At 41.0% G+C, this 21,704-nt stretch overlaps 1 pseudogene; it reads right to left on the bottom strand.

The window, feature by feature from the left end:
• Positions 1-141: 141 nt before the first annotated feature.
• Positions 142-14,999, bottom strand: LOC148007997 (importin subunit alpha pseudogene; annotated as a pseudogene).
• Positions 15,000-21,704: the final 6,705 nt, after the last annotated feature.

Below are 21,704 nucleotides of genomic sequence, written 5' to 3'. Positions count from 1 at the left end.
TCGTTGCATTTCATTTCATGGTTTATCGATGTCACTCACTATTGTATCACTGCGAAATTTGATGCCTTCTGAGACAAGACTTGCATAGACTGCTGCTAATTGAGCAGGACTGAGGTCAAACAATGTTAGAAAAAGCTAGAGCTAACCATAACTCATTAACTCTCCAGAAAGCAGCTGTAATTTATTAGAAGCAACATTCTCATCTTCCTCCTCATCCAGCCAGTATGTTTCCAAGAGCTTCACTGCCTTCTCATAAATGTCAGAATTGTCATGGGTCTGTAAAGTCTCAATCTTTTCAACGCCTTCTGATTCATCAATATACTGAGCATACAAATTGATGCCACCTGTATTACCAAGGTCCTTCTCGGCTTCCCCAACCCTCAATATGTTTTCTAATCCTTCCAAACACACCGTCACAATTCGAGGATTCGAACAGGTCAATAGATCACACAATAGCTTGATGCAACCTTGGCTTATAAGGTACTTTATCTGTTCGTGTGTACCACCCGATGTAGCATTTGATATAGCCCAAGCTGCCTCTTTTTTAATCTCAAATTCTGCTGTACCAAGCAATGATACAAGAGAAGGGATGATGTTTGCATCAATAACGGCCTGGATTTTCTCTTTGTTCCCAGCAGTTATATTTGATATGGTCCAACATGCTTCCTTTTTTATGCTTCTTTTGTGGTTGTAAGTGAGCAAATTTAGAAGGCAGGGAAGTACATTGTGGTTGAGAAGATACTGTGTCTGTGCATCATCCCCTGTGACAATATTGCCCACTGTTCGTAACACAGGGATGAGGACCAATGGAGATGGATGCAGAAGCAATGCAACAAGCCTCGGGCAAACACTAGCTTCTATAACTGCCTGAATTTTATCATTTGTGCCATCAAAGAGGTCTCTCCAGAGGTATTATTCAAGCCAGAACTTTTAAGGTCAAATTCGATATGACGAATATCTCTGCCATCTGCATTTTTTGTAAGTCGTTTATTGCATATCATATGAGCCAGAAAGGGTTTTTGTGGACCAATAATCGAAGGATCATCTCGTTCTGCAGTATCAATCAGTCCATACATTCCACGCATATTGTCTTCTCCGTGATATCCCTTGGTTGTATCAGCTTGTAGTCAAGCAGCACCATGAAAGGCCTCCAAAACAAAAGGATCATCGCATCAACTTCATGGGTCAACTTGATTGAGCTCTTCTGCTGTATGGCTGCAGGATGTCCTCTTGCAGTTGATTTTGCGCTTCTCTCCTTTCTCTAATCACAGATCAATGATGTCGATGCTAGTTGCTACCACATGTACTAATAACAATGCTCTCTATGCCATAGAAGTAAGGACTCGCTGTAGCAGTTTCAAAGGGCATGATCATCATGATAGTCGAGGACAACCTCCCTCTTACTCCATCGAACATCCGTCGAATTCATTGACGGCAGCCCCTCCATCATTTCCCATCTATCTTCGGCTTCTCTTTCGTCACCTAGAGCTCACTGATGCTTCCAGTCCTCTTCTCGTTCCTACCATTCTCTCCTTCGTTGTCATCGCTACAGCTTTGTCTTTGTCACCTCCATGTCTGTCTTCTGCCTTGCTCCAGCTTCACCGTCTCCTTTGTCCGCGACTGACTATTGTGTTCAATCCCCTCTCGTATTGCAACAGCTTTGTTGCTCCTCATTCTGCCATCTCAGTCTGCTGTCTTCCTGTCATCACTTTCCATTCGCTCCCTCCATCAAGCATTGACCCCCCTGTGTTCTTCCTGTCCTGCACTCTTCTTCGAAGTTGCAGAGATTCCCCTCCGATTAATCGTCTTCAATTTCCCCCCTTTTTGTCTCCGTAGCTCATCATCGATTGACGAAAATCCTTCCCTTTTTCCTTCCGTCCAGCTCCTCTGTTCCCCTCTCCGATTTCCTTCTATTTTTTCTGTCCCATGGTAGATTATAATTATCCTGCGCTTGTTTTCTGCATCTCCAGATATGTCATTTGCTTTTTCTAATTTGAACACATTATGCCACCTTTTTCAGACTGTGCACTTCCCCTCTTTTATCTCTCTCACTTTCTCTGCTTTTGTCCTCTTTTCCGACCCTTTCTTCCCCCAAAAAGCCCATTTGAAAAAGCTCCTTCCATCATTGGCTCTAGAAAAGCATTCAAGCCCTCATCTTCATATCATAGCTTACAATGGCTCTTTCATATCATATGCTTTCAAACTGCCTCCAAAATTTGGAATTCTTTTCCTTGATCATCGCAATACAAGCAAACAAAACCCCTTGTCACCTTCAAGCCAAGATAATGCAGCATTCCACGAGATTACGCTACAAATTCGATGCTTGTCAAACACTTTTTGTGCTTCCGCAAATAAACCACACATGGCATACATACCAACCAATGTACTACCAATAACAGTATCCTTTTCTAGCCCCTCTTTACTATATTACCACGCAGAATAAAGATGCAAACATAACAACTAAGTATGTACAAAGTATCAAATCCCACACACACAGCTTTTGGGTGGATTTCACACCTCGAATGCACATCAATTTGACACCGGTTTTGACCTCGATGGTAGCCTACCTCTCTAGAAGTAGGCATCCTATCAATGATATGATACTACAAAACAATTTGAACATACAACATCTTAGAACACACTACATAATGAATTGAAACAAATTACAAAATTTAATTTAAAAAAAGAAATAAAATAATACTTACAAAATCAGCCTCCCATGACTCCCTACCACCCGATCCATAATGCGACAATCCCATGGTTGCCATCTGGATACGTCGTGCCTCTGCATGCTGGCGACTTGTCCTTTTCTTTGATGCTCTCTTCTTGGCCTCTTTCCACTCCCTACGGTGGCAATTGGGTGGTTGGCCATATCCAGGGCGCCCCTGCTCTTGTCTCCACAGTGACTCCTTGGCGCATGTCATAAGGTGAGACCTCTTGTTATGAAGCGCGTCTCTCACCTTTGACCATCCCCAATCATCTAAGAATCATGAATTCTCGGGATTAGGGTACCTTCCATGTACTGCTCACGGCACCTCTTGCCACAAACCATTTTTTTGGTGCTTGAAGGGAATCATGCAATCTTTGTATGTGGCATGCACGACACTCCTCAAGTAGGCTATCAGTTCCCTCCCCTCACAGTTATGCAAGATACCACCAACATCAGTGTTGACAGAGTAGTACATTTGTGGAGGCTCATCTCTCTCATTTTCCGGTGAGGGTGATTGAGAGCCACCTCCTAGGCAACCCCCACAAAGCCCTCGTCCTCCCACACAACTCTCCCTCCTCCCTCGACGGGTACTACCCTCTATCTCACTCAATGCACGTGCTTTGGCCGATCCATGTACTTCAGCTGATCCCTGTGCATCAACTGATCTGTGTGTATGCATAGTGTGTGGAGTACCTGTTAGTAGAGGTATACCAAGGTTTGGTGTGCCAAGGTTTGGTGTTTTTACGGCAGTGCTAGGCAAAGATGTGATAGGCGTCCCAGACATGACACTGAAAACCTCCTCTACAGTGGGAGCGCGACCAAAATAATTGGTCATCTCCCCCATGAATTGCTGCTTGTTTGAAAAACCTCCAAAAAAGCTACTAACACCTCTAGAAAACTCCGCTAAGGTGTTGTTCATGCGTTCCAACTTAGGATCAGTGCTGGAAGATCCAGGATTCCACATCTACACAAGCAAAAAACATATTACCTTGTGCAAATAAAACATATTACATGCTGCATCTATATCTACATCTCTGTGTGTGTCTATCAGCGCGTCTATTTTTGCGTCTATACCTGCGTCTACACTATCATCTAGACGCACTGACAGATGCGCACAGTCAGACCATATTTTTCAAACTTTTATAAAAAAGTGCAAAAAAACCTCCATAGATGACAGTCTATAGCATGTAGAGAGAGAGAGAGAGAGAAAGAGAGAGAGAGAGAGAGAGAGAGAGAGAGAAACAGACAGAGAAAGCAAACAAGATTGAGAGAGAGAAGAAGAACTCACCTTCTTTGCTTGTTCCGACGGGTGGCGGCTAGGTTGCAAACTCCTTGTCCTCCTTCTCCCTTCCCTTGGTAAGTTGCTTGAATCTTCTTCTCTTCCTTGCTATTTGGCTCTTATTCTTTACTGTTTGGCTCTTCCTTCCTCCTATCCTCTTTTTACTCTTATTTCCTTCCCTCATTGTCTTCATGAAGTGATAGATAGACATGATTAGTGATGTCGAGCTTGAACTGCAGAAAATGTGCAAAAAACGCAGGAAAGCACTGGTTTGAAAAGAAAGCCACAAAATTTTTTAATTTTTTTAAATTTGCGTTGTGCGTCTGTAAGCGCGTGTAATTGCATGTGTATATGTGCAGATAAGACATATTACAGGCGCTGATAGACGCGTAGTTACAATTAAACTGATTAGATGCTAGCTTTTGGTTGTTTTTGGATCAACATGACACGACTTTCCTAGTCTTTCAATATCAAAATGTTTGCTTCCATATTGTAAGTATCAATGCATTTAGGGAATATGATATATATACCAAATGAAATCATATATATCCTTATGATTCACGTGTAATTATGTTGTCATCTTCTACTAGTATGGGACATGCTGAGTCAACAAACAGTACATCCTCTAGTGAGGATGAGACATTGCGTCTTCACAATCGAGACGCTTGGCTACGATGGAAAATCAAAGGATCGTTGTCGAGGATGTTTTTTTCGAGCACATCGAATCACAATCTCACACCTTAGCATGTACGGAGATTGGGACCAAGAAAAATACCAAGTAATTTTTATTGCTTTATTTGCACAAATATTATTGGTCTATGTTGCGTCTTCACCATTAAACAAAACCTCTTTTTTTAAATTGAGTAGGATGTGGTACCACATCCTCAAATGGTCCCTCCAGGGCATCGAGAGGCTGCGAAGCGTCAACGCGAGGAGGCAGAGTCCTCAAGAAGAGTAGAGACTGATGATGACGATAGCAGCCCTCTTCAAATGCCCCATCAAGTTTTGGAGGAAGAGATTTTGGACAACATGGTGCACGATTTATTTTTCCATGAGGTTTGGGGGAGGGCGCTATTAGAGAGACAGATGACCCGCTACACATAGCGTCAAAAAATCCATTGTACGAAGGTTGCACCTACTCCATTCTACATGCATCTCTCGAGATATTGAACTTACAAACCATTTATGGATGGAGTAATGCTAGCTTGAATGCATTATTCAAGTATGTATCATTTGATATTAATTCATAAATGCTTCTAGACAATATTCGCGGTTTGTGTTTACACAATATATGCAGGTTATTGTTACAAATGTTTCCAAATGGAAATAAATTACCAACTAGAAGGGAGAAAGCAAGGCGTTTCTTGACATATCGTGGAGGTCTCGATTATGTTAAAATCCATGCATGTGCCAATGATTGCATTTTGTTTCGCGGGGATCATGCATCTACACGACACCTTTTTTAGGTGAACCAAGATACAACCAGGAGATGAAATCAATGGATGTTCCTCGTAAGGTTTTGCGACATTTTCCTATTATTCCACATATTCAACTTATGTTCAAGCGTGAATCTATTGCAAGACTCATGTCATGGCATGCTAGTCACCATTCAAGTGATGGAAAGTGGAGAATTCCTTCAGATACACCAACCTGGCAACACATAGACAATTTGTGTCCTACTTTCAAAGAAGAGCCCAGAAATTTGAGATTTGGTCTAGGATTAGATGGAATAAATCCATTTGGCATCAAAAGCACCTCATATAGTGTATGGCCAGTGGTATTGGTGAACTATAATATCCCTCCGTCCATGGCAATAAAAAAAGGACATGTAATGTTGTCCCTTTTGATTCCTGGAAAACACAAAGTAAAAAACATGGACGTTTACTTAGAGCCTTTTGATCGAGGGGCTAGAAATGCTATGGAGAGGTATTGAGGTGCAAGATGTGAGTGCATCATTGTCCTCTAGAGATTTCACTTTAAAGGGCATGTTGTTGTGGACCATGTATGACTTTCCAGGCTATGGAGAGTGTTCAGGTAGTTGCATACTCTATTTTATTCATTCTTACCCTTAGTCAAATATATGTCATCATTAACCCACTTGTTTTTACAGGTTTAACTACATCAGGATATCATGCATGTCCAATTTGCGGTCCCTCTTTGGTTTCTTCTAGACCGACAGGCTTGAAGAAGCTTATCTATGACAATCATCATCGTTTTCTTCCTATTGACCACCCCAAATATGCACCCCCCACTAATGAAAGAACTCCACAATCTCTGACCATTCAAGATTGGAAGGACACTTGGACACACGCTAATGATCATGCTCTACTCGACATGAGTCGGTAACTAGTTTACTTCTTTTTTTTGTCTTTAAAGTGCACTCCATTATGAGAACAAAAAATAATATATTGTTTGTGCCTTAGATTCTCTATATTTTTTTGTCTCCCATATTGGATTGAACTCAAGATCAATCACCTGTTGGACCCCATGCATATATATTCAAGAATATTGCCTCTACATTATGGGATCACTTAATCGGGGCTCGTGATTCTGTCAGTGTAAGGGAGGATTTACGTAGCATTGGACGTATGAGGCGAGCTTGGCCATGCATCGGACCACGAGGAAAGATCGAGTTACCGCATGCACCTTGGATGTTGTCGAAGACCGAAGAAAAGATGGTGAAGCAGTAGATATGTAGCTTTTGAACTTCCACAGGATATATGAGATGCCTCAAGGGAGCCTTCATAAAGAAAAAGAAAAGAGGTGTGGAGCAACTATCTGGTTTAAAGTCTCACGATTGGCACAAAATGATTCAGTTAAGGATTTTCATAGCCATAAATATATTAATTAGTGGAGTAACTATGTAGACTAATTAACAATGTATGAATATTTACATACAATTCATCCTTCCTACTAGCATATTCCATTGAGTTTCGGAAGATGTGCGTGATATCATTTACAAGATAGGTGAGATCGCAACGTATGTATACTTTATACTTATTTTTTAGTTTACATATTACGTACATCACATAGTAAACTCGCTTGAATTGATGGACAAAACTAATCATCGTTCTCAATTGCATGTTGGTAGATTTGTGAGTTTGAAGGAAATCGATCCAAATACGTTGCAAGAAGCTCAAGTATTGTCCATTGAGGCGGTTTGTTTGGTGGAGGAAACTTTTCCTCGCTCCATTTTGACTACTCAAGTACACTTACTCGTACATCTGATTGATGAGATCACAATTTGTGGGGCAGTTCATGCAAGGTGGATGTTTTTTCTAGAGCACTTTATGAAAACCCTAAAAGATTTTGTAAGGCAAAATGCACAGCCCGAGGGAAGCATGGCTGAGGGTTGGTTAGTACAATCATCCATTGTACAAATCTCTGAATATCTTACCAAAGTGGACCCCTCTTTACCACGACTATGGAAAGATGATGAAGATTTGAGGATGACCTCTATAATACCTCAAGGAAAAGGAAGGAGCAAAGTGCTAATGAAAGAGAAACTTCGTAAGTTAAATGTATTTTGTGTGCTTAACAGCAAAGTAATGAGCAAATGGGTGACACTATATAAAGAAGCAAGGGCAAGAAGAGTAAGCGAAATGCAAGCATTTCTTGGTAGACATGGACGTAATGTCCCATATCCAGAACATTTAAGTGCGCTTCCACGTCACATTGATATAGTTTGGCTACATGAAGAAATGGAGAATATGGAAAAAGAGGAGGCGATGGATATATCGCAAGAGGAGTGGGAATACGCATGAGGTTGCTTATCAAAGGTGAGATATACTTATAATTAAATTATCTTTAGTTATATATGATATAATAATTTCACATGTTTCATCTTTAACCAAATCATTAATATGATCCCAATAATGTACTACTAGTGCACATTGTTCAATGCTATTTGGTGTGAAGGCAAACATTTTCGAACTCAATGTATAGATGATAAGAGAAATACCCAGGATTGTGGTATCCTTGCAAACTTCCAGGATACCAATGGCACCATGGAATGTTATTGTGGCTTGATCCAAGATATTTTGAAGCTTGACTTTAGGCGATTTTTTATATATGTACTAGATGTGAAGTGGTTTAAAGAAGTAGTAACAACGGGTGAGCATTGCACAATTAGACATCATCCAAGTGGTTTTATAGTGATTGACTCTACAAAATTTCACCAAGGCAAGAGTGAAAATTTCGTATTACCTCAACAATGCGAGCAGGTATATTAGAAGCTATTTATTTTTATATATATTACTTCTTGATACATTCTCAAAATACAATAAATATCTAAGTTGCTTACTTTTTGTTTTTTAAATGCAGGTTGTGTATCACCCAATGGTAAACAATAACTGATGGTGGCACGTCATCCCCATATCTAATCGTTCAAAACCAATATATGGCAATGCTACCAATACAGAGATAGTTGATGACAATCCAACAATCAATGATGATGCACATGATGATGCCATGATCGATGATATACATGATGTAGTGTAAGATGATCCCCGCGAGGATGTTCAAGGAAGTGGAGAAGAGGATAACAATATGGTTGCAGATGATGATGAAGAAATTGAGCATAGCAATACATCTAACAGTGGGATAGACTTATTTGTTTCATTGCCTATTGGTAACATAGACCTAGAGGTAGATAGTCTAGCAAGGGCCGATCTCATTGAAGATGAGATTGATCATTCATTGTAGCATATATAATTAGCTTTGAATGATTGGATGTATATTTGTAATACTCAGAAAGAAGTAAAGTTGGTAATGTATTCAAACAAATACTAGCTGTTAAGATGTTTGGTCATATTTAGGGACTTTATGAGAAATGAAAAATATGTGCGTTTATTTTTGCATCTATAGGCACGTTTATAAATGTGGATATATAGACGTGTTCTATATACTAGCGCGAATAGACGTGTTGATACATGCACTGATAAACGCGCCCGCTATTTCGCATGTACAGTGCATGTCTATAGGGCCTTTCTCTTGTAGTAATATTCTCGAAATGGGTACGCATAAGTTGCTTAGTGGAATATATCATAACTAGCAATATAGCAAAGGTGTCACGTCCTACAAAATAATGGTAAAAGCACCCCCATATACACCTTTATTGTAAACAAATTATACCTCATAGAATGTACTCTTCCTCCTTTCTATAGCCTCCTCCCTTACACTCACATGACATTCATAGATCATAATAAATATATTACACATGTGTATATGCAAGGTCTTTGTGCTAATAGGTACGTATGTGAATTCTTTATGTGGATGAACTTATGGGTAGATGGATACACTATTTTTCAATGGGTGGGCTATGGGATGTGGCTACAGTATATGTGATTTGTGGACAAACTATGTGTGTGTAGGTGAGGTGGGTGGACAAAAGGATGTTGTGTGTGTGTGTGCTTATGTGCATGTGACTATGTGGATATATGTGTGCACTATGTATGTGTAGGCAAATACATGGTGTGAATAGGTGGATGCACAGAGGTGCAATACCAAGGCACCTTCTAGTTCTCTTGCTTTCTATGATCCTCTCTTCCTAGTAGAGAGGATGTTGGTTGTAGGGAGGGAGGAGGGTTCTTTGTGGACATGTGTGTAACTATACTTAGATGTGTGTGTGAAAATTCTCAACCATGGACATATTACGACATGCAAGCAAATTGGATAAGTAATATATTTGCCATTCATTTGACTTTTCAATGCATACCTATAGCGGGAGTCATGTTAATGTATGAGAGTCTTAAGTGGTAAATCGCATGTTTCCCATGTGGTTTTGCTAAATTTTTGAAGGCAATCCCACTATAGGATTTTGTGGTCTTGAGGATCTGCAATCCCAAGCATAACTTTTAATTGTTTAGTGGCATGTTTGCCACTTGGCATAGGAGAGAGATCTTAGTAATCAGAAAAAAAGGGTGATGTTTTTTTTGGATGATAAAATAGCATGGGGAGAAAAATCTTGATGGTAATGTGGTGAAGATGGAGTCTTGCAATAAAATCTACCCCTACAATTCATGTGTGCTCTGACTATGACAAGGAGGATTTGCTTTCAACTTCTCTTTCTTTTATCCTACTGTAGAAAACATGGTGATTGCATACTTCTATTTGAGGTATTCTTGTCAATAAGAGAGACAACATGAAAACTGTTTCACTTTGTGTTATTGATGGTATATGTCACATGTTAGAGTTTCTCATCAATGAGAGAAGGGAAATGAAATTTTGAGTGATTGAAAGACTATTGTGTTGCAAAGGCTATGTGTTACTATCAGAGGGTGAATATACTACTCGATTTAGTAGAAAATTTGAAGAATTTAAAAAATCAAAAATAATAAAAGTATATATTTCTTTGGAAATGGGAAGACTTTCTCATGTGGCCACATTTAGTACTTGCATAATCTGTAGTTCTATAGCTCTTGAAGTTTTGAAGTGTCTTATCACGAAGATTCTGTTGAAATATACATTCTCACAATGGAATACTAATCTAGAAATACTAAAGTTAGTTTGGTATCCATAGTCCTATACTGTCTCCAACAATGCTCACAATTCCATAGTGGCAGTCTCCACAATGAGTCTACAACTCCTAAAAATGTGAAAATATGTAAATCTAAAAATTAGAACTACCAAAAGGCTAGATTAACATCTCCATGGAAAGAAACTCATACATGAAAGCTTGTTATGTGTTATGTGGTATTGATTTGATTACTTTGTTAAGGGAGATTCTTGGCTTTTGCCTTGGGGTGTTGTCCTGGGAGAGTCAAGAGAGACAAACCACACAATTTACCCACCATAGATTGGTACCCCCAATGTTGTTGCTCATGACCCATGCTCATGTGTTGGTTGAGTATTTGTCACATATGGTTGAAAGCCACTTTTAGGACTCTAGTAAAAATATATCACATCATGGAGAAAAGAAAATATGTGAAAGGAGAATGCAAGAACCAATAGAAATTCAAGCAACAGATAAAACCTAAGTATAGATCATATTTCTTGCACATGATCTTGAGCTCAATCTCTATAGAATATATGCATCCATATATAGACTATTGATCTAAGACTATGGCTTATAGAGAACCCAATTTAATTCAGCCCATAAGACTCAATATTTTCCATACATAAGATCAAGGATCAAAAAATAGGATGAAGCTCAAAAACATGCCCACACTTGCTAGTTATGGGTTAAGCATGGATCATTCCTAGGGCACGTGGTATCCAAGAATGGCATAGCCACTAACAAGTTAGGGTCATTGTTGACTTGCCGCCATCCAAGGATTATAAGGGAGTTCAGTGTTTCTTAGGTCACACCAGATAATATTGGTGCTTCATTTTGAATTATGCATTGATTGCAAGACAACTGTGTAAGCTGTTGATCATGTTTGAGTGGACTGACGAGTGCCAACGAGCATATGAAGAGTTGAAGAAGGATCTTACAACTGCACCAATCTTATGAGCCCCAAACTAGAACATCACCTTCCATGTGCATTTAGACGCATCAAAATTCACTATTGGAGCTGTCTTGTGCGAGCTTGGTGAACATAACTTGGATTACCCCATGACTTTTGCTACTAGGTAGCTCATTGATATGGAGATAAATTAATCCAGCACAGAAAGGGAGAGATTGGCCCATGGAGGATTCACTCGTAGTAATAAGGAGATGTCACCTGCATGCATGAAATATATGAAAATACCCCTTATCTACCCCATATTTATAGGACCTTAACTTATAAAATGTACATTCCTTCCCTTAAATAACGCCCCTCCCTTACACTCACGTGGTCCCATAAGGTAAACCCTAGTGGACCCCCTTGGGGATTTGCCATAGTATTCACTATAAAGAAGTTTCGACACTACCTCCTAGCCATGCCTTTCACCTTTTTTGTAGATCATCAAGCCTTGCTATATCTTGTAAATAAACCTTGCGCTACTGGACACATGGCTAGATGGTTCCTTCTTCTTCTTCTAGAATTTGACTTCTCTCTGGTGGTACGCAAGGGCAAGAAGAACTATATGGCAGATCACATGTCCCGAATACCCATAGGAGAAGCCACTAGACAAGGCAGTGCTGACGATTTGCTAGACACTCACCTCTTTGGCATGTTTAGTGAGAAAGATTTTTTTAAAGCCAATCTAACGCTATACTAGAGGGATGATATAGTCCAGGTACTAGAGCACCATCTACCTAAGAGACCAATCGAGAAGGCCAGGCTTAGTCGCCTCATCCTGAAAATCCAACCTTACCAATTGATAGCCAGTCAACTTTATAGGTTAGGGCAAGATGGGTTGCTACGATGATGCATGTGCGAGCACGAGATGCACGATGTGTTGAGTGAAGCACATGGTGGGATTATTAGAGGGCACTTCAGTAGGGATACGACGGCCTATAAGGTGCTGCAATCTCAGCTATGGTGGCCCATCCTATTCTGTGATGGTGCTAAGTTTGTAAAGAATTGCAATGAGTGCCAAACGAGTAAAGTTCCTGACAAAAGGATAATATGGAGTTGACCCCGGTCATTGCACGACAACCCTTTGAGAAATGGGCAATCGGCTTCATTCAACCCATTAGTCCCACAGCACAATACTCATAGGCTAGATACGTCATTGTAGCAACTGACTACCTTACGAAATGGGCCAAGGCATGAGCCACCATGAAGAACGATGCTAGGACCACAACAAATTTCTTGTGGGAGTAGGTTATCTCATGAGTTTGTTGCCCTATCGATTTAGTAAGCAACCAAGGCACTCAATTCATCAATGAGGTGATTGCCCACCTACTCTCAACCTTCTTAATCATCCACAAGAAATCCTCACTCTACTACCCTCAAGATAATGGCCATGCACAATCCATGAACAGGACCTTAGTCACAATGTCCTTATGAAGGTAGTTAATTCCACCTCACGAAGTGACTAGGACAACAAACTTATGGCAGCATTGTGGGCCTATCGGAGAGCATATAAAATTATTTGTCCCAAGCTTGCAAACAACACTATAGGAGAGATGGGAAGGGAAGGAAGCTTGGACTGACCGTCTCATGGAATTGGAACAACTCTCTGAGACTCAGCTCATAGCCACCAACGCCTTAATTTGTGAGAAAGCACAATGGAAGATGTGGTTCAACAAGCACATCAAACAACACAAATTTGAGTACGGAGATCTTGTTTTTCTCTTCTCGGTAAAGGGTCACAAGTAGAAAATGAAATTTTGAGGATTAGGACCTTTTCGAGTGTGCACCATTAGTAGGATGGGAAACATAAAACTTGAAACCCTTGAAGGTGAGGGCATAGGATTATTTAATGGCAGTCGCATGAAGTAGTACCCTCCTACACATCCACTTCATGAGCTCCCTATGCTAGAAGCCCTTGTCAATGTCCATGTACCCACTATTGCTAAACTAGAGGACGAGGATGAGGAGGTAGTAGTACCAACATACATGTGCATCACGACAACTGCTCGCCAAGGCATGAGCCACCAGGAAGAACGATGCTAGGACCACAACAAATTTCTTGTGGGAGTAGGTTATCTCATGAGTTTGTTGCTGTATCGAATTAGTAAGCAACCAAGGCACTCACTTCATCAATGAGGTGATTGCCCACCTACTCTCAACCTTCTTAATCATCCACAAGAAATCCTCACTCTACTACCCTCAAGCTAATGGTCAAGCAGAATCCATGAACAAGACCTTAATCACAATGTAGTCTTCCACCCTTTCGATCTCATGTCAGCTTCTTCTTCTTTTTCTCTGATCTTCAGACTTTGGCTTTCAGCTTTGTCTTCTCACTAACGTAGAGGATGCCTTGTTGTTTGCTAAAAAGAAAATTTCTTTTTCTTTGTTTTAATTGTGTGCAGGCTTCTCAGTGATTTCTTTTCAGAGTCTGCTATCCTTTCCCTTATTCAATTCCAATAATATCAGTCATGCATTGGCTATTGACTACAAAAATGTTGATTGAAACTCCTCTGATTCAGCCCTTGATGATGTAGTACTATGATCATAACCTGTAGGACTTCAACTACTTGGACTTTGGTCATAGCCATAGCTTGGACTATATCAACAATGAGGAAGAGGGTTATGACTATGTGCTCAACCTCCAGTTCCTAGAAACAAGTAGACGACTACAATACTTCAACTTCAACATCATCGAATTTCATAATTCAATGTGATGATAACACAAAATCAAGGAGTTTGCCAAATTAATTCTTGGTAGCTAAGCTCCACTCAGGGCACCATATTTTCATGCTCGACGACCACCCTTCCAATGTCATCCTCTAGGTGATGGAGAAAATAGAAAGAAAGCTACCCTTCCTTTTTAGTGCTGATCTTCCTTTTGTTTTTTAATCCTCCTCGTCCTCCCCAAAACATTGTTGACCATTTTTAAAAACAAGATAGAGATGGCACATCTAAAAGTAAGATAACTTTGACGTCACCTTGAAGAACCCCTGCTTCAATGGAAGTGCCCATGGCAATAGCTTCATCTAGCATTAACATTTTTGTTTGGCTCTTTACTAAATATATTGGCTACAAAATCACAAACCCTAGGAATTTGGGTCATTTCCCTAACCAAGAGTACTTCATCTAGCTCACTAGGCTTCAACCCTCCTTTTGCTAGACAATCATTGCATGATTTGTGAGTTCTTTCAATCAGGTCCATCACCAGGGCCTTAAGCTTGGATCATGTTAGGGTGAGGTTGAAATGCTTCGGACTAGTTGCATGAGCCATAAGAAAGGGCAATTGTATGTTTGTTTTCATGGAAGTAGAGAGCTCAACTTTGCCTTTTTCAGTAGCCTCACACAACCTTTGAAGAGCAAGGTTATCTTTTGTGATGTCCACGCCTTCTTGCTTCTTGAACTCTTGAACAAAATGCTTAATCAGTGCATTGTTGAAATATTCACGACCTAGGAAAGTGCCACCATTGTTGGCTTTCACCTCCAATACACATTCCAGAATCTCCAAAATAGAGACATCAAAAGTGCCACAAGCTTTCAAGCTGCAGACAAATGTGGTAACATCCATAGTATGGGGATTTAGTTTACCCTTGGATTTCGCCGATATACCTCTCAAGGTCCATTTCATGAAGAAGACAATTCAATGCTTCCTTATTAAGCCCATGTTCAACATATCATGCAATCAGTGTATTCCATGCAATTCCATCTGGATCTACATAGACCTCTCTTCCAATCCTCTCTTTCATTAGTTCCAAATGAATTTGCTAGCCAATGAGCTGCATTTCTTTGAAACACATCAATGCTTCTTCACAAAATCCATGTTCAGCATATGATGTGGTCAATGCATTCCACGAACTTTCAATTTTCATATGAATCCTATCAAACACGTGCCGCGCAAGCAATTCGCATTTACCACACATGTCCACAACTGTGTTGGCCACAAAAATCTCTATTTCCAAACCACATTTCTTTGTTTTAACACCTAAAAGATAGCATGTCTCTAAATCTTTTGTAACACCAACAACTTTTAAGCACAAACGAGAAAAGTGACAAAATCAGGATACTCCAAAGTGGCTTCACAGTAGTGGCATCAAGACAATGTAGCAGTTGTGGATACACTATACTCAAGGTTCGTCTCCTAAATTTTCCAAATATTTCCATGCCATGGGTTGGATTTATGAACGTTTTGCACCATCATTGAGCACTAGCACAACATGAGGTGGCCCACTATAGCTATATGTAGTAAATGTTTAGCTGCAGACGCACTTGAGAGAGCACCTTTCATTGAGCACTCATTGTTTCTTGCACGCACGAGAGTTAGGATATTCATCGCTAGATTAGGAGATTTGGTTAAGTGGGTAAGGTGGTTGGGTGAGTTTGAGGGTTGTGAAAGACGCCAGTCGTTGCGATATGGGTGAATTTCTTGATCGTCGACATCTTGAGGACCATCATTTATTGAGCGATTGTGAGAATTCGAGTGGGTGCAGTGGAGTACAATATTTTCTTACTGAGTGTTGAGAGGTGAGGATAAGAATCTTAAATAATCAAGGAACTATGTTTGCATTTTGCATGACATGCGAGCACATGTTGATAGGCTAGGTACAATTTCTTGAGTGCATACATTATTTTATGTGAAGCATAGCTTGATTGATTGCATATCATGGATCCATCATTGTATATGTCTCAAATCATGAATGGATGGGCATGAAGTTCTATTTTGTAGCATATTCTTGATAGGGCACATTGCATTTCAACATTTGTCAAAGTTATCAACTGAAAGCACGTCATGGATTTCAAAGATAAGTAGCATGAAAATTCTTCTTGTCATGAGATTTTGTAGCATGTTTGCCCTACCGGTGGATCATGTTAGCTTGCACTTCAAGCTTTAAAGATTGAAGTTGGAAGTTGATGAAGGTTGTATTGGTCTAAGGGGATGCAAGAGAGTATAATATCATTGGAACACAAATTTAGACTATAAAACAAAGAAATATACAAAAAAATGCATTCAGGAGATGGCATGTGGAGGTTGTGAAGAGGAAATTTAAGAAGACATATGGATCTTGGTTTCAATGCATGAAGAGTTTGATGCATAGATCTCCAAGAAAAATGGCTTGGTAGGATCCAGGTGGAGTAGGATTGGGGCAGTGGTGTTGAAAGTGGTCTTTAGGGTCTACAAGGCCTTCTCCGCTTTTGGGATCCATGAGAACTTGTTTCCTCTGAGTTTGGTGTATGACTATCTTTGAGTAATCCTTGATAAATATAATGTAGAAGTTGGTAAAGCCAAGAAAGCATTGGACATCTGTAATATTTCCATGTACCGTACCGTAAATATTACTTCCCGCACGCCGTGCAAACCCTGTGCAAAGGGTATCTCTCGCATTTGAATTATTAGGCCGCGTAATGTGTGAGCCGCACAAGAGAAATAGGGCCTCTGCAAATGGTAAATTGAACCGGGGGATAAAAACCGCTAACTGCACGAAAACACCCTCTTGGGACGGGCAATTCAATTAAATTGATTGCAAATTTTTTTATGTATTTATCCCTTTCCCCCAGCCGATGCATGGCTGGAGGGAAGGGAGTATGTGGGGGGGATGGGAAGGTGGGGGTTGCATGGGCAGTTTCCCCCACGTGGGGGGAGACCCACTCCCCACCCCCACTAGCTATAAAAACACCCCCTTGATGGGGGGTGTGCAGAGAAGGAGAAGACTGGAGAGGACTCTGTGGGGAGAGAAGAGGAGGAAGTCGTGTGAGAAGGTGAGAGAGGAGAGGCCGCCAGAAGCCGCCGCTGCCGTTGAAGACCGTCGCCGTGTTGCCGCCCAGCCCCGCCGCCAGCCGTTCTGCTGTCGCCCTGGCCGCCGGATCCTGCAGTTACCACCCCGTCCGCCACGCTGTCCGCCTCGCCACGCCGCCAGCCATCGCCACGTCCCACGGGCTGTCCACGTGCCCAGAAGCTTCTTTGGAAGCTTCCATAGGGGGGCCTCCTAAAGGGCCTTCCCACGACCCCAAATCCTTTGCCACCCATTGCAAGGCAATTTCCCACCATTTTGGCCCAAAAAAAAGTCCTTTCCCACGGCCATTTTTCCAACTTCCCTAAAGGGTTTTTTTTTATTCCACCCATTTCCAAAGGTTCCGTCCCATCCCAATTCCGGGAAAAGGCTTTCCTATTCCTCCCTGGAACGTCTAAGAAGAGACGGCGGAGCCTCAAAGACCACCGCAAGATCCTTCGAGTGATCTCCGCAAGAAGGGTTAAGCCGCAAGCCGTTCAATTACCGCGCCGATTCGAATTCGTGGAGAGTCCGAAGCTTTAGTCGAAGTTCTATTCCGGAGAAGAAACCGTCCGCATACGAGCACAAAGGCAGATCGTAAGTCGAATTTACGACTACGATGGCTCCTAAAAGATCCCAGGAGGCAACCGCGGGAGGTTCGACTCCAAACGTGCAAGTGGACATCACCCCGTCACCACAAGTCCAGGTTCTTTCGTATTAAATTCCGCATAAGGAAATGGTTAGGCGCGCGTAGGAAGGGAATTTCAAGTTACGTTTAAATTAAAAGCATTGAAAGAAACGCATCTTTTTGAGCATTATGAAAGATTGAACGGTTAGGGAATTAGATGGATGTAGATGGTATTTTATTAAGGAAAGAATCTAATCCTAAGCAAGAAAACGAAGTTTATATGTGCATTAGTTGCCATCCTAGATATGATGAATTAAGCGTATATGCACATTAGGTAACATACCTCTCATAATGATTTCATAAGGAAAGTCTAGTACCATAAGGCTTCGTTCGGAAAGAACTAATAGGGATCTAAAGTGAACGTATGACTTGCAACATAGTTATACGATGGAATAGAGCAACACTAGTTTTCGCTTGAGTATCATCACGACTTAGTGACTAGGGGAATGTTATGAAATTGCGTAGTCTTCATGAGAAAAGGATCAATCATTAAAGAGTCGTAACTAGGTGTAAATGCATGGGATGCCAAAGGATAAACTACAAGGTAGTAGGTACTATTGTTGATGCAAGACCTAGTAGGTCCTAAGAAAAGTTAGTAACCAAATTAACGTGCACCAAGGAAAGATTGTATGATTCGCCGGTGCATAAGTTCGAGAGCATAAACTATAAAGTAATAGGCTTGATTTATTAGGAAAGTTAGCATACATAGTAGTAAGTAATTTTACCTCACCTAGGAAACGGAAATCAATCGCTTGTTTACGCGAATTCGATTCCGTAGATTTGGTTTATCACCCTAGAAGGATCATCCTTGTCACAAACAGGCATAGTTGAATTGGCTAAGTAATATGAACCACAAGGAATCGTATAAACATAGGAATCCTAAGAGATAACTAGGATTTAGTGCAAGGATAATTCGATATCGCTTAAGACAAAAAAACTGTGAACCTAAGGATCATGATGTAACTCCGACGGAGTTGCGCATTCTAGTATCATGACCCAAACCTAATTGTAATGACTTGAAGAATACCTAAAATCCTGTTACTCGGGTAGGGTTAAAAACCCGCGGTCGGAACACTAAGGAATGGATAGGAGGTTTCCATAGAATAGATGCATTACTTGCGCACAGCCGCAACATTGTCTTGGAATTTGTTCGCAAAGAGTATTGTCATCTCTCGAAATGAGGTTGACAAGTTATCGAAGGGAGTTAAATTATTGAGGATGAGTAATCATCCTGTTATTCACTTTCCTTGGGAAAAGTTGCCAAAGGAAAAGGAAAGTTAAGTAAATTGCCTTGAAACAGTTGACCAACAATAATCTAAAGCGACATGGTCGCTGGATCCTGCCAAAATAAACCTAATGTTTTAGAAGGGTATGATTCTAACCCAAGGATGATGGGAATCTTGCCAAGTTGCAATGGATTCCGGATCGAATGCGGGTCGCATTCGGAGATAAGGAGTTACTCCTTGACAGTTTGCTAGCCAACCGGCCATTTGAATTTGATTGTGTTTGTAACAGTTAGAAAAGCACTGTTTGCATTGTTTGCTCAATGAACTAAAGGAGGAAAACATATCTAAAATGCTTCAGGTGGAAGTCCTGAAGGGAGAGGCAGCTTCAGTTACCCCCGACTGCCTGCCTAACCCTAACCAAGGGGGTTGTGAACCGCGCCGGGAACGTGGACCGAACCCGCCGTGAGAGGTCTCTCCGTTGAGTTCTGCTTGGAGCAGGAGGACGCTTGGGTGCCAGGGGGGGCTCTGGCTGTAAATCCCTCGCCTTCCGGGTCCTGCACAAGAGACTAACGTGACTCGGGATTGGATCTCGAGGCCCGCATACTAGTCTACGGGCGGAAACTTGGGATAGTAATCACAGGAAGGATTACTGGATAGCCTTCGGGCGGATTATGAATACGCCTACGGGCGGGAACTCCTTGTATTCCAAAGATAAAAGGATAAAATGATAATAAAGGAGCTGTTTGGCATTGTTTTTCTTTATGTCCTGTGATAAGATTACGTGAAGGAACCAGTGCTTAACAGGGTTAATCAAAGAAGCTGTTTGTATATGTCAAACTAATGTGGTAGGTAATTACATAACTAAAACAAACCGAGGAAAGTGCGGAGGATGGACCATGGGTCCGTCCTATGGATGGGTGGTCCCGGTTAGCCGGGAACTTTTCTCAAGGTCTTCAACGGACATCACCGAAACAAGAAAGGAGAACGATGACTTGGAAATACCAATTACCCGATTCAAGCTGTTTTAGGGGAACGGAATGGGACTATGCTTTTTGGCAGAGAGGTCGAGCCTTGCATCCCTCTCGTTTCCCATTCTCCTTGAACCAAGTGCAGTATGAATTCGCTTCAGACCGGGCGTTCTGCGTAAAGAAGTTCGATCAGGTCTGACGCTAGTCGCTGTTAGCAAACGACCAAACAATTCCGTTCGATCCTAAGTGGAAAGCGCCCAGGACACTTCCGTTATGGGGCAGACGCGGAAAGTCCTAGATTACGAAACCCGCAACATTCCATGGGAGTGCCGGGTGGAGTCTTCTAGACAACCTTTCCGATGGACTGCTAAGACGTGTCCTAGAGGATGTTAGTGGACACGTTACAACATCACAGACACGTGGGTGTCTGCTAGTCAAGAATAGTCTCGATCTTCTTGGGGTCCATAAAGATTCCTCTCTGGGAGACATGGTATCCTAAGAAGTCCAGTTATGTGTGATGGAAGAAACACTTCTCAATTTTTGCATATAGTCCTTTTTCTCTGAGCTTTTTCAAAACTAATTTTACATGGTGCTCATGCTCCTTTGGATCTTTTGAGAATATCAAGATATCATCCAAGTATATTACTATAAAATGATATGGATACTCTTGGAAGATATCATTTATCATATGTTGGAACAATACAAGAACATTGTGAGACCAAATGGCATAACAACATACTCCAAGTGACCATACATTTTGTGGAAGGTTGTCTTCCATTCGTCCCCTTCTATGATCCATGCAAGATTGTAAGCCCCTCATAGATGAATCTTTCTGAAGTTATAGGATTTTCCAAGGCGTTCCAAAAGCTCTAGTATCAAAACAAAAAAGGGTATCGATCCTTGACTATTATCTTATTGAGTTGTCAATAAACCACAAACATTCAAAGCTCTAGTATCAAAACAAACAAGGGTATCAATCCTTGACTATTATCTTGTTGAGTTGTCGATAAACCAAAAACATTCAAAGCGACCCGTCTTTCTTCTTCATGAATAGAATTGGGGCTCTACCAGGAGACTTTGAGTGCCTAATGAACCCCTCGGCTAAGTTCTCATAAATGATCTTGTGTAGTTCAACTAGTTCATCAAGCGATAGCCTATAGATGGATCCACAAGGTAGTTGAGTCCCCCTCATGGAGTTCGAAAGAACAATCATATGGTCGGTGTTCGAGCAAGAGATCTACATTCTTTTTTTCAAAGACATCTTGAAATTATTGATAATGGCTTAGTAGCTTCACTTATCCTTACTAGATTCTTGAGCTAGTATATACTATATCATGTAGGTCGGTTCCTGCCTTACTGTGTGCATAAAGGCTTTCGCTCCTAGATATACTGACTTTCCCTGATGTTTACGTGTAATCTTTTGCTTAACCCAATCAATTTTTGAGTTGTGTTTCTTTAGCCAAGGCAACCCAAGGATGATTGGATTTGTGGGACTGGATATGATATTAAAGCATACACAAGATTTATGATCACCAAGAGTTACCATGAGTAGTCAGGTTTCCTTGGTAATATCTCGAGATGATATAGGTCTTCCATCCATGACTTCAACTGGTGCATGATTAGTCT

The sequence above is a fragment of the Lygodium microphyllum genome, unplaced genomic scaffold (assembly GCF_053477565.2).
Source record: "Lygodium microphyllum isolate KBCC unplaced genomic scaffold, Lygodium_microphyllum_v1.1.10 scaffold_627, whole genome shotgun sequence".
NCBI classification, from domain to species: Eukaryota; Viridiplantae; Streptophyta; class Polypodiopsida; order Schizaeales; family Lygodiaceae; genus Lygodium; species Lygodium microphyllum.
This window is presented reverse-complemented; position numbering and strand designations above follow the sequence as displayed.